Genomic DNA, 14918 nt, shown 5'->3' with positions numbered 1-14918 from the left:
GCTCCAAAAAACCTTAATAATTAGCAAATGGGCTGTAAATTATTAGAAATAATGGCAGATGGGCTGTATGCTGCTTTCCACAGATTTGAGGCTTTCCTAAAAAAGGTTGACGCACAAGCAGTGACTGTTGGATGGCCATCCAACGGCCGTCGTGCTTCTTCAATCTCTGCTCTTCCTGCTCCAGCCGCTCAAACAAGCGCCGGCGGGACTGCCTGCTCCCTCCTCCCCGCGGCCGGCTCTGCTGCCACGCAGGCCTCACCGCCCCACCGTACTCCCATCGCTAGCCTAGTCATCCCTCTACTCACCCACACCTGCTGTTATTCTCCCGCGACGGCAGACGAACCAGTAAACCCTCGTATAGTCGTACTCCCCTCCGCGTGGGAAACAACTGCCGAGTCTTCCCTGCCTCCATGTCGTTCCCTTCCTAGGCCTCGCCGTTGTCCACCGCCCTGGTGCTCTCGGCGCGGCCTGGTCAACGTGGTCAACGACCGACATGCATCTGAAGTGGACTGTACGTGGAGAGGCCGACAGCTGGGTCCACGGCCGCACGCAAGGAAATGCCTCCTTATTATGTCCAAAATAATGATTCCTCCACCTGACATCAGGGACCCACCGAAAGGGCCTCTGTATTTCGCGAAAAAAACGTTACCGCCGCTGACAGCTCGGACCCACCAGCTATATCTTCACACGCAAGGAAGTGCCTCCTTATTATGCACAAACAAATGAATACTCCCCCTGTTAGCTGGGACCCAGTATATATAGTGGCAGGCTGACTTGTGGGCCTACTAAGTTGACGGGGACGGAGGGCTTTGTCAACTTAGTAAATATGCACGATTCTAGCTCCAGTGACCGTACGATTCCATCCAACGGCCGTAGTGCTTCTTCAACCTCTGGTCTTCTTGCTCCAGTCGCCCAAACCAGCGCCGGTCGTGCCTCGTGCTCCTGCCTCCCGTGGCCGGCTGCGATGCGGCGGAGGCCTCACCGCCCCCTACTACTCCCACCACTGGCCAGGCCATCCCTCTACTCACCCACACCCCCTGTTATTCTGCGGCGACGGCAACCTCACACCGCAGTGAACCAGTGAACCCTCGTACTCCTCTATGCGTGGGCATCCACTGCCGCGTCTTACCCGGCTCCGCGTCGTCCCCTTCCTAGGCCTCGTCGTCGTCCACCGCCCTGGTGCTCTCGGCGCGGCGTGGTCAACGTGGTCAAGGAACGGCTTCCATCGGACGTGGACTGTGCGTGGAGAGGCTGCCAGCTGGGTCCACGGCCGCAGCAAGGAACTGCCGCCTTATTACGTGCAAAATAATTATTCCTCCACCTGACAGTGGGGACCACCGGACGGGCCACCATATTTCGTGAAAAAAACGTTTCCCCCCTGACTGCTGGGACCCACCAGCTACACCTTCGCACGCAAGGAAGTGTGTCCGGGTAAAAAAACAAAACGATTCGCCCCCCTGACTGGTGGGACCCACCAGCTACATCTTCGCACGCAAGGAAGTGCCTGACAATCGGGACCCACCTGGTCGAAGCGTACGTAGCGTTGTCATTCTGGTCGTGAACGTGTACGTACATATATACTGGTGGATGTAGAGGCGCGCATGTGTCGTAGTAGAGGCGCGCACGTAGCATGTACACGTACGTACAGCGGCCAGGGTGCAAGAAAGAAAATACGGCCATGTATGTGTACATACGGGCGGGGTCTCGAACGCCTACTCGCGCATACATACGGCCAGGGCTCGTGTACATGGCTGCGTCGGAACGGAGAAACAGCGTCGTCGTCGTGTTCATGGGGAGGCAACGGAATGCGTCCTGTTCATGGGGAGGCAACGGAATGCGTCGTGTTCATGGGGAGGCAACGGAATGCGTCGTGTTCATCGGGAGGCAACGGAACACGTGGGAGCCAACCGGCTGGGTCGGAACGGAATGCGTGGTCGTGTTCATCGGGAGGGCTTGGATGGAACAGGCGATGGAAACGAGGCCTGGCGTACCGCAGAACGGAGGAAACGGACCTCCTACGGTCGAAACGGGGGTCCTGTTGATCGAGAGGGGTGTGGCGTACCGCAAAACGGACGAAACGGACCTCCTACGGTCGAAACGGGGGTCCTGTTGATCGGGAGGGGTGTGGCGTACCGCAAAACGGACGAAACGGACCTCCTACGGTCGAAACGGGGGTCCTGTTCATCGGGAGGGGTGTGGCGTACCGCAAAACGGGACTCCACGGGATACTGTTCATCTCCACCGTCGACCTCCTCCAGCCTCCACGGGCTACCGTCGACCTCCTCCAGCCTCCACGGGCAACTGTTCATCCAGCCTCCACCACGCGCTACTCCACCGGCTACTGTTCAACCACCCCTCCACCGTCTACTGTTCATCCAGCCCTCCACACCACGGGGTCCTGTTCAACCACCCCTCCATGGGCACCCCTCCACCGTCTATTGTTCATCCAGCCCTCCACACCATGGGGTCCTGTTCAACCACCCCTCCACGGGCACCCCTCCACCGTCTACTGTTCATCCAGCCCTCCACCACACCACGGGGTCCTGTTGATCCAGAGGCAACGCCACCGCTCACTGTTCATCCAACCCCCCCCTCCCGCAACGCTCACTGTTCATCCCAGAGGCAGCATCGATCGGCTTCAGTTAGCAGCAGTAACGAAGGAATCGCTCGATCGGGTTCAGTTAACAGCCATCGATCGATCGCTCGGGTTCAGTAACGCGTAGCCTGCAGTGCAATCGCTCGGGTTCAGTTAGAGCCCAATGCCTCGCTCGGGTTCAGTTAGAGCCAACGCCTCGCACACACGCGCGTACGTGTACGAGAGAAACGCGCATCGCTCGGCCCCCGACCTCCCACCGTAACCGGGAACTCCCCGAAATTTTCCTCGCCCTCGCTTCTACCACGGTTTTTTCCGTCATGGACGGCCCAAAGAATGTCATGCAGCCGCGTCTCCGGCCCGCCCAGGACGAAAAGCCCATTTTATGTCATGATTTTTTGTCATAGAAGTAGGAGCCCACCACATCTATGATGATACCGGGTTTTGTCACAATTATCGTCATAGAAGTGTCATATGTATGACAGAAAAAAAATTCGTTCGGCCCAAAATGTCACGGATGTGTCTTTTTTTGTAGTGTAAACCGGGCTGTAGCAGACTACCATGGCTCAGTGGAAGCACCAGACTACATTTCCCCATAAAAGAGGCTACCAAGGATAGACAACTAGGTTGTCGGATCCCACATACCAAGCATTTCAATCATACACACAATATGCTCGATATGTGCAAATACAACATGGCATCGCAACAAGACTTTATGACTCAGAGTATTTATTCATAAGGCTCCGAAGAGTCATATATTACAAACATGGGTCTCATGACCCAACATGCAGAGCATACAAGCATCAAGCGGAAGCATAAACATGTCTGAGTACAGACAACTACAAATGAAAAAGGCTGAGAAGCCTGACTATCTACAAGACCCTCCCAAGGGTACAAGATCGTAGCTGAGGTAACAAGCTAAACATCGAAGTCCATGCGGAACTACTAGTGAGACTGACGTCTCTCTGCAAAAACATAAAATAGGCAAACATGAGTACAAATGTACCCAACAAGACTTACATCAGAACTATCTACATATGCATCACTATCAAAAGGGGTGGTGGAGTTTGACTGCAGCAAACCAGCTTTGACTCGGTGGCTAACCTGAACTACGACTGCAAGTAACTCTTTTGAGGTGGCGCACATGAGTCCACATATTCACCAATCAATACACCACTAGGGATCTGCTCCCGTCTCCTCACGAGAACGCCATCCATAGCACTCACGCTTATCTTGCGAGTTTTAGAGTATCCACTTTCACTTGTCTATGAACTGTACAAGCAACCCAGAAGTCCTTTACCGCGGACACGGCTATTCGAATAGATGATGTTAACCCTGCAGGGGTGTACTTCTTCAAACACGCTCTCGCCACTTACCACCATGTACACGTCGTGTATCTCGGCAACCTTCAAGCGGAAGCCTGGCGAGGGAGTCGGCCACGACCTGACTAACCACACAAGTCTCTAGTCCAGGTTTATCGCCTATTTGGGTTCCATTCGCAAGGAGATCCGGCCGGGGTGTCGCTCACGGCCCCAAACGATGTGTGCAGGGTTCCCAAGCCCACCTCGACAGATGGATCTATGCTTGGTACACCGTGCCATGGTGCCTAGTCTGTCCCAAGCCCACCTGTACTGGGTACCACTTGGTAGACTACTAACACAACCTACAAACACCAGAAACTAGTTGCAACTCCTGGACAGAGATCAAGGCGATTAATAAGCCGAGAGGGGTCGAGTTACTGGAACCCAATGTGTGGTAGTAACTGTTCATGGATCACAAACACAGAACTCAGTTCCCGAGGACGGCTGCAATGAGACAACCCACCATGTGCTCCTACATGGCCTCTCATCGATACCTTTACCAAATCGTGTTCACACACTTAGCTCACAACAGTAGGACGTGTTCACACACCTCTAATTCATCCCCGATGAATCAGACCTGACTCAACTCTAAGCAGTAGCAGGCATGACAGTCAAGCATGAATGAGTAGGCACATTAGGGCTCAAACAACTCCTACTCATGCTAGTGGGTTTCATCTATTTACTGTGACAATGACAGGTCATGCAGAGGAAAGGGGTTCAACTACCGCAGCATGTAACAGTTGAATCATTGTTGTCCTAATGCAGTAAAAGAGAGCAGGGGCAAGAGAGTGGGATTGTATCGGAATGAACAAGGGGTTTTTGCTTGCCTGGCACTTCTGAAGATAGTATAGTTCTTCATCGATGTCATCGATCGCATCGTCGGGATACGCCTACCGAGAGGGGACAAGCACCGGCAATAGAGAAGAACACAATCAATAAAAATGCGACAATATGATGCATGATCATGACATGGCAATATGCTATGCTTTGTACTAATGCATCTAGCAACAATTTAAATGAAGTCCATATGAACCAAGGGTTCATATGCAAACTCCATAAGGGGTAATTAAAATGCTATTATCATGTTTTCACTTATATAGGGGGTATAAGTTGGTTTAACATGCATGAAAGTAGCATAAATGGATAGATTGGATTTTTCTGATAATTTTTTCATATATAAAACTTTTCATTTGGAGTTACGGTTGAATTACTATGAATTTTTGAAGTTTAAATCATTTTCTGGATTTTCCTGGATTATTTAGAGTTAAACAAAATCCAATAAGTGATTTAACGCGTCAGCATAACGTCAGCATGACGTAAGCGAGTCAACGGGGCACGGTCCAGGTCAAATTGACCAATGGGGCCACAAGTCAGTGACCCAGTGCTGGTTAGTGACGCTGACACGTGGGGTCGGGTCAACAGCCACGTCAGCAAGTCAGCACTGATGTGTGGGGCCGGTCAATAGGTGACGTGGCCAGGTCAAACTGACCTGTGGGGCCCGTGGGGTTAGTTTAGTCTAAACAGGAGCTAAGCAGGGTTAATTAGGCCATGGGGCCCAGTAGTCAGTGATAGAGGAGGGTAGTTAGCCCCGTCACTAGTGCTAATGACGGTGCCACATCGGCTTCGCCGGAGTTAACCGGCGACGACCTCGGCCGACAGCGGAGGTGCATCGTGTGGTCACTACGGAGCACCGTTCGATGCGCGGTTTGCTCCTATGGGTTCCTGGGAGTGCGCCGCGGCTGGTGGAGCAAGCGGAGTGAGCTAGGGTGGTCGGAAAGTGGCTGGCGATGAGCTTTAGCAGCGGACGGAGCTCGGGCGAGCTTGGGTTCGAAGCTGCAGTGGGCGTGGCGATGCGGGCGTAGCACCTACGGCCTCTACGAGGTGCGGTGAGCACGTGGGTGTGCTCGGTTGGGGGCTACGGTGACTGTGGCCACGGCGGCGAGGGGCTCAGGCGGTGGCGCGATTCGGTCGTAGGCGAAGCGGCGGCTATGTCGAGGAAAAGAGCACGGGCGAGAGGGGAAAAGAGGCAGGGGCTCACGGCGGTTCGGATGAAGGAGACGGTGAGCTCGGGGGCGGCCTGACGGCGACGGCGATCTCGGTCAACCCGAGGTTGAAGACGATGGCGTGGAGATGCAGCATCGCTTTTGGCACCACGTGGCTCGGTAGGGAGGACGAGGGGAACGCGGCGGTGCTTCTGGGATCAGCGGCAGGGCGAGGGGGTGTGTTGGTGGCAGCGAACGGCGGCGACGGCTCCGCTCGGCCTCGGGAGAGAGAGCGAGAGAGGTGAGGCAGGGAGAGAGGGGAGCGGTCGAGGGGGTCCAGAGTGCTGCGTGGCGTCCGTAGCGGCGTCGGGGAGGTAGCAGGCAGGCAGGAGGTGGCGCTGCGCGTGCGTGCGCGCCACGGGCACACGCCTCTGTCCTACTGTCCCGAGGAGGAAGACGACAGGGAGGGCGCTAGTGGGCTAGGCCGGCCGGTTACAGTGCTGGGCCAAGGTAAGTGGCCACGTACTATCTCTCTCTCTCTTTTCTGTTTTTTTTCTATTTTATTTCCTCTGTTCTGATTTAGTTTAGCCACTAAATCATTTTAATAAATTATGTAGGTTATTATATGGCTTGCTAAAATATATACAAAGCCACTCACAAACTTCCAGAATTATTGGAGTTATATTTAATATATATTAAATATAAATCCAAAGCAAATAATTATTGGATTAATTCAAATGGCCAAAATAAATGTTTCTGAGCTCCTAAAAATATTGGTTGGAATTTTAACTCTGGCCAATATTATTAGAGAAAAACAGGAACATTTTCTTGGGTCAAATTGAAGCAATTTTTATCTTGATCATTTTCAAAACAATTTCTGAGGCTTTCACAAGTCCCCATTTCAAATTCATTGAATTTTAAACATGATGCACACATGACTAGCTAGCCCAGAGCAAACCAGAACTAGGGATGTGACAAAATCCAAAATAGTGGGTTCATTAATATCTAAAGTTTTGATCTCTTCAATCCCACTTTTACCAATTTTTGCATCAAGATCTAAAAACTCCGAATTTTTGGGACGCCTTCTAGGTAAAGGTGACTCATCTCCAGTCCCATCATTATCAAGATTCATATTGCAAAACAACGATTTAATAGGAGACACATCAATAACTTTTAGATCTTCATCTTTATTTTCATAGAATTTTCCGGCTTAGTGGCCATCTTATTAACTAAGGTGGCCTGCTTATCCGAAACTTCAGCTACTAATTTTTCGAGGTGAGCAATCTGAGATTTCAAACCATAAAATTCTTTAGACATATCATCAAGCTCTTTATTCATATAACCCATAAAGCTTTTTTGTTCCTTAAGCTCGTTCCTAAAGAAATTATTATGCTCAAACTGTAAAGTAATAAAACTCCTGACGTTGCTTTCGATCTCTTCTAACCTTTTAAGGTGAAGATCACCTAATCTAGGTAGAGCCATCTGACAAGCAAGCAATCCAACACACGAGCAAACAAGAAGCAAGCGAAAAAGAGGCGAACGAAAAAAAGGGCGAATAAAACGGCAAGGGTGAAGTGGGGGAGAGGAAAACGAGAAGCAAATGGCAAATAATGTAGTGCGAGGGGTAAGAGTTTGTGATGGGTACTTGGTATGTCTTGACTTGTGCGTAGACTCCCCGGCAACGGCGCCAGAAATCCTTCTTGCTACCTCTTGAGCACTGCATTGGTTTTCCCTTGAAGAGAAAAGGGTGATGCAGTAAAGTAGCGTAAGTATTTCCCTCAGTTTTTTAGAACCAAGGTATCAATCCAGTAGGAGACCACGGCGCGAGTCCCACGCACCTACACAAACAAATAAGAACCTCGCAACCAATGCGATAAAGGGGTTGTCAATCCCTTCACGGTCACTTACGAGAGTGAGATCTGATAGATATGATAAGATAATATTTTTGGTATTTTTATGATAAAGAGTAAATAAAGATGCAAAGTAAAATAAACGGCGCCAAAAATAGCTTGTTTTCGGGAGATTAATATGATAGAAAATAGACCCGGGGGCCATAGGTTTCACTAGTGGCTTCTCTCAAGATAGCATAAGTATTACGGTGGGTAAACGAATTACTGTCGAGCAATTGATAGAATTGAGCATAGTTATGAGAATATCTAGGTATGATCATGTATATAGGCATCACGTCCATGACAAGTAGACCGAAACGATTCTGGATCTACTACTATTACACTCCACACATCGACCGCTATCCAGCATGCATCTAGAGTATTAAGTTCATAAGAACAGAGTAATGCTTTAAGTAAGATGACATGATGTAGAGGGATAAACTCATGCAATATGATATAAACCCCATCTTTTTATCCTCGATGGCAACAATACAATACGTGCCTTGCTGCCCCTGCTGTCACTGGGAAAGGACACCGCAAGATTGAACCCAAAGCTAAGCACTTCTCCCATTGCAAGAAAGATCAATCTAGTAGGCCAAACCAAACTGATAATTCGAAGAGACTTGCAAAGATAACCAATCATACATAAAAGAATTCAAAGGAGATTCAAATATTGTTCATAGATAAACTTGATCATAAACCCACAATTCATCGGATCTCGACAAACACACCACAAAAGAAGATTACATCGAATAGATCTCCAAGAAGATCAAGGAGAACTTTGTATTGAGATCCAAAGAGAGAGAAGAAGCCATCTAGCTAATAACTATGGACCCGAAGGTCTGAGGTAAACTACTCACACATCATCGGAGAGGCTATGGTGTTGATGTAGAAGCCCTCCGTGATCAATGCCCCCTCCGGCGGAGCGCCGGAAAAGGCCCAAGATGGGATCTCATGGGTACAGAAGGTTGGGGCGGTGGAAATAGGGTTTTGGCTCCGTATATGATGTTTCTAGGGTATATGGGTATATATAGGAGGAAGAAGTACGTCGGTGGAGCAACAAGGGGCCCATGAGGGTGGAGGGCACGCCTAGGGGGGTAGGCGCGCCCCCCTGCCTCGTGCCTTCCTCGTTGATTGCTTTACATAGACTCCAAGTCCTCTGGATCACGTTTGTTCCAAAAATCACGTTCCCTATGGTTTCATTCCGTTTGGACTCCGTTTGATATTCTTTTCCTTCGAAACACTGAAATAGGCAAAAAAAATAGCAATTGGGGCTAGGCCTCCGGTTAATAGGTTAGTCCCAAAAATAATATAAAAGTGTATAATAAAGCCCATTAAACATCCAAAACAGAATATAATATAGCATGGAATAATAAAAAATTATAGATACGTCGGAGACGTATCACGGGGCTCTACGCACGAGCATACACGAGGATCGAGAAGCCCGAAGGAGCCCGTTCATGCCAAGGTCGCGTCGCCATGGGCTCTGCGACGGCATCACGAGAGTAATCAGGCCTCTTCTTCGGTGGGAGAAGCTCAGGTTCCACCTGAGGGGGTTTTCCCTTCTCCGCAGCGGAAAACCTTCTCACTAGCGCCATAGACGCTTTGGCAAGACGACGGAACGAAGAGGAAGAAGGAGGAGCAAGCAGCGAGAAGACGAAGACGAGCTGGGGGCTCCGCCCCCTCTCCCATTTATAGCCAGGGGGATGCCAACCGCCGGCCTCCCACGATTCCGAGTAATGATGGTTTTTCTGCATGCAACATGCAGTTGTCAAGTCGGACAGTTGCCGAGGCAGCGTGGGGAAGTGGAGACGCCCACGTCCCATCAAGCGCCACACATCGACTCGGTCCGCAGGTGATTGGGGCCCGCGGTGCTTCTCCCTTGCCCTTTGGCTTCGCCTCGAAGCCAAGTTCGAGCGCGCCTTGGGCCCGGGGGCTACTATCGGCGTTCTAGGAAACGGGGTACCTAGACTTGCCTGCCTGCGGCCCACGGCATGGCTCCGTCAATGTCCTGGTACGGCCCATCTTCAGCACCAGCAAGACAAGACCCTCGTGAGGCAGACAACACCAAGACCTCTGGAGGGAGCGGCCTTCCTAGGCTGGCTCCCGAGGAGCAGAGATTCCTGTGCAGGCACCCATCTCATGAGGTTAAGGTGACGCCAGCCATGACAATCAAGGCCAGGCGGGCGCCAGCAGGCGCAGAGCAGCATGTTTCCTCTTTGGTGCTAAGGAGGCAAGCGCAGGCGCGGGGTCCCGAGGAATCACCCAAAGGTTTCCATTCCCGTGCAACAAGACCAAGACCGCCAGGACGGATGTCATTGCCGAGCCCACCACGGCGTCACGACCAGAAGCTTTACAGGCGAAGACCACTTTTCGTCAGAATAGGATGTACTTCTTGTCCCCCTTTAAAATTGGCCACTGTGGGATCCCTTCCCGCCTTCGTTTGGAGGAAGAGGACCAAGGGCACTATAAATATAGGCTAGCCACTACCGTAGAGGGGGGGATCGAATCCTTAGCTCACACCCACACAAGAACAGACCTCGGGAGGTTGTTCTTCCTCTTTACTAGTTCATCCTCAGCCCCTTGCGAGGCTAATCCACCCCAAAGAAGGAGTAGGGTCTTACACCGCAAGGTGGCCCGAACCTGGGTAAACTGCTGTGTCCCTTTCCTTTCCTGTTCATTGAGCTAGGCCGTGGGGGCGATGAACCGGTTGGCTGGTGAGGTTGAGCTCTTCGCACATGCCCCAGAGTTCGAACCTTCCTTTGGGTCTGCGGAGCCCTTAATCCGACAGTGACTCCGTGAAGATGGAATAAGATTCTCCCCGCCTAGCACCGTTCTGGTGATGCGTCTTGCATCGTTTGAGGGCGTGTGAAGGTGTGTGTCCGGCGAGTCACACAAGATTCGGTCGGTGGTTGTCTTTGATGGATCTACTCGTATTTGGTCTTCGTTCATCTACGTTTATGTGTCTTCGGGTTGGATCCTTCTGATATACGTGTCTCTTCATCGGTGGCGGTTACTATTCTAGTGTGATGGTCCTATCGGGCTTTAGCACGACGACTTCCTGTCTGTCTACTACAACAAGTTTTGACTCGCTAAGGTGAGGGAGTGGCAATAACGGCGGCGCGCCTTCGGCTCGCTTCAGTGCTTGTAGTCGTTGCTAAATGGTATACAGAGAAGGATTTAATGTTTATTATTTCTAGTCTTTGTTATACTGCCATGATTGGAGATGGATAGATCGAAAGTTTTCCTGCCAAAAAAATATACAAAGAAAGCGGGATGAATAGAAAATAAAACATTTAAAGGAAATAGGCCCAATACCCATAAGCAGGGACGAGAAAACAAAAAGGGAAAGGAGTACTCCTTTGGGTGTCCCCGCAAACGTCACTTGGGGTGGGTTGGGAGCACGCCACTTGACGCGCTCTCAGCTGCCGCCACGCACGCTCTGGACGCTTCCTCCAGATTTTATTTTATTTTATTTTCTGTACGCGTTTTGGTTTTTTCCGGTTTTTCTTAGGTTTTGGACACCCCAAAAAATCGGGTTTTTAGTGAAAAAACTTTTTTTTCCTTCCACGAGAGGCACATGTTTACTTATCATCGAGGCAAGGATTTTCTTCCGCGAGAGGCACGAATTTACTTCTCGTGGAGGCATGGATTTACTTCTCGTGGAGGCACGAATTTGCTTTCACGAGAGGCACGGTCGTACCTCACGGAAAAGGAAAAAACGTATTTTTTTTCTTTCGCAAGAGGAATGGATTTACTTCTCGTGGAGGCATGGATTTGCTTTCGCGAGAGGCACAACAAAAGATAAAATAACATGTTTTATTTTTTTTCTTACCACAAGAGGCACGGATGTACTTCTCGTGGAGGCACGGCTTTACTTCCACGAGAGGAAAAGTGTTTTTCCCTTCCGGGTGAGGCATGATTTACTTCTCATGTACGCACGGATTAGCTTACGCGAGAGGCACGTCCGTGGCTCCCGCAAAAGGGGGAAACATGTTTTTCCTTCAGTGAGAGGCACATATTTACTGCTCATGGAGGCACAGTCGTGCCTCTCGGAAAGAGAAAACCGTGTTCTGATTCAGTTTTTTGTGTATTTTTTTGTGAAATCATGAGTTGGTTGAAACCTATCAACATGATATCTAGTTTTGAAGATCTCGACGCAAGGAATCCAGCGGTGAAAATGTTTTCAAGATTTGGACGCACGGTTTGAGAGGTAAAACTTTTTGAATAAACGAACCTACGGAAAAAGGAAAAACTCCCAGGTTGCAGCAAGTGTAGCACATGCAGTGTGACAGAGTGACTTTTGCAAAGAATACTCCTTAGTTAGTGATTTCGGGAAAGGATTCTTTAATAGGGAAATCCCGATTTGTTGTGTAATGCGGCAAATTGTCGGCCACTCACACAACGTACGTTTCATAAATGGGCCGGCCCAAATAGAACTTTGTGTACATGCAAGGCAGTTTGGTAGGTTCATGACCTGCTTTGGGAAACTTTAGAAGGTTCCTAATCTGGGATTTTTCTGTTTTTATTCGTTTCCCTCTTTTTTTCTCATAAATACAATATTATTAGAAAAAAATCAGAATTTTAAAATTTGTTCAAATTTCAAAAAAAGTCAGAATTTGAATTTTTTGCTCGCATTTTGGAAAAATGTTCAGAATGTTCAACTATTGTTCTCGTTCCAAATTTGTTCAAAATTCATAAAAATGCTCCGTTTTTTCAATTTTGAAGGAATTTCATAAACAGTTTGCGTTTTTAAAAAGTTAAAAATAAGAAAAATGTTTGTCTTTTAAAAGAAATGTTAAAAAAATCAAAAATCAAAATCGCTACAGTACCTCCTAGATTTCAAAAAACATTCATATTTTTTTCAATAACTGTTTGTGTTTTCCAAAGAAAAAATGGCTATAGTACCTCCTAGTTTTTCAAAAAATGTTTGTGTATAGAAAATGTTCAAAATTCAGAAAAAAATTTGTTATTTTTAAAGGATCAAGATTTTCGAAAAAATGTTCGAGCTTAATTGTTTTAACACAACTTTGCAAAACATTAGTGTTCTAAAAAATATTCAATTTATCCCAAAATAGATTTCATGTTTGTATCAAGATATGCTGCTGCTATTAGCGTAAATGATTCCCGCCGGGCGACTAGTTAGGAATTGCGTCCATCTACACTTCTATTTTGGAAGCAGGGTTGCGAGGGGGGGGAGGGGCTGATGACGACGCGTCTAGAAGCTGGATGCTGCCATGGCATCCATCAGCGGATGGAAAACGACGACCACAAGTGATGGGAAATGGTGTTGTGCATTGCTACAGTGCTACCTACGGCGATGGCAGAGAAGCTGCAACGGCGGTGACCACGAGCTGAACGTTTTTCATGCGCATGTGTGGTAAGGGAATGGTGGTAGCAATGTCCTAGTCCACGTCTATCTGGGTTGTTGATGCGTGTCCGACGCCTAGCCTAGCGTTGCCTACCCTTCTTTTAGTATGGAGCACTACCAAAGTAGACACCAACACTCGTTCGCTTCTAGCGGATGATACATCATCCGCCAATGGGCCGACCCATCGGGACCCGTTCATGCGAAACGATAACAATTTGTCGCAAAGAGCGACACATAGGAGCCCCCGTCAAATAGAACCCCTCGTACCCAGCTGGCAACCACCAAAAGTTTACTATCCAAAATACGGTATATGAAATCTGAAATACGGCCAAGACACCATACGTTTCATAAATGGGTCGGCCCAAGTAGAGCTTTTGTACGTGCAAGGAAGTTCGGTCGGTTCCTGGCCTGCTTTGGGAACCTTTTAGAAGGCCCCTTTTATTTTTTTTTAAAAGTCAAAATTTTCAAAAAATATTGAGAATTACAAAATTTGTTGAAATTTTCAGAATTTTTTTTTAAAATTGATTTTTTTTTGCGTTTCAAAAAATATTCAGAACATTCAACTATTGTTCTTAGTCCAAATTTTTCAAAATTTGAAAAATGTTCCCATTTGTTTTGAAATTTCTAGGACTCCAAAAAATGTTCGCATTAAATAAATATCAAGATTTTTTTAAATAAATGTAAACAATTAAAAAAAAGTTCGCTACAACACCTCCCAGTTTTTTCTTCATATTTTCAAAAAAAGTTTTCTATTTGAAAAAAAGATAGAAAAATCAAAAACTGTTGGCTAGAGTACCTCCTAGTTTTTGTGAAAAATGTTTGTCTAAAAGATGTTCAAAATTCAAAAAAATATTCTTTCCCTTAAAAGGTTTGAAATTCTCGAAAAATGTTCGAGTTTTTTTTCACAACTTCGCAAAACATTAGCATTTTAAAAATATTCCCTTTTTTCCAAAACAAAATGTTTTGTGTTTCTTATCAAGATATGATGCTGCTATTAGCTTAAATGATTGCCACTGGGCAACTGGCTAGGAATTGCGTCGGTCTCCTTGATACAAAATGATGCATGCGAGCCCATGCCACTGCTTGCCCTATCCACGAGCGCCATGTCGCAACGGTAGGGGGGCGGGGTCCACGCAATCGTCCTCTCCCCCGCGACCTTATCCTCTCCAGCCGCACTGCTCCCATTTTTTCCTCTCCTTCCCGCACCATCGACGCTGGTATCTCATTCATTGGCGCTGCTGTTTTCGAAGTGGGATTGCGGGGGGAGACGAAGACGTGCCTGGAAGCTAGATGTTGCCACCAGCATCCTTTAGTGGCTGGAAAACGACGACCATCGGTGTTGGAAAATGGTATTGCGCATTGCTGCGGTGCTACTACCATCGATAGCAGAGAAGCTATGATGGCGGCAACCACGAGCTGAACATTTTTCGTGCACGTGTGTGGTAAAGGGAAGGTGGCAGCAATAAGCTAGTCCGCGTCTATCTAAGCCATCGATGCGTGCACGATCTAATGTTGGGTGGGTGTCGCCTACCCTTCTTTTAATATGGCGCGCCGCCGAAGCAAACACGAATGGTCGTTCCCTTCGAGTGAGTGGATGATACATCATCCGCCAATGGGCCGGCCCATCGGGCTTTGTTCGTGTGAAACAGCAACAATTAGTCGCAAAGAGCACCACATAGGAGCTCCCGTTAAATAGAACCCCCCATACTCGGCCGGCTACCA

Source organism: Aegilops tauschii, chromosome 6, assembly GCF_002575655.3.
Source record: "Aegilops tauschii subsp. strangulata cultivar AL8/78 chromosome 6, Aet v6.0, whole genome shotgun sequence".
In the NCBI taxonomy this organism is placed as follows: domain Eukaryota; kingdom Viridiplantae; phylum Streptophyta; class Magnoliopsida; order Poales; family Poaceae; genus Aegilops; species Aegilops tauschii.
Note: the sequence above shows the minus strand (reverse complement) of the source record.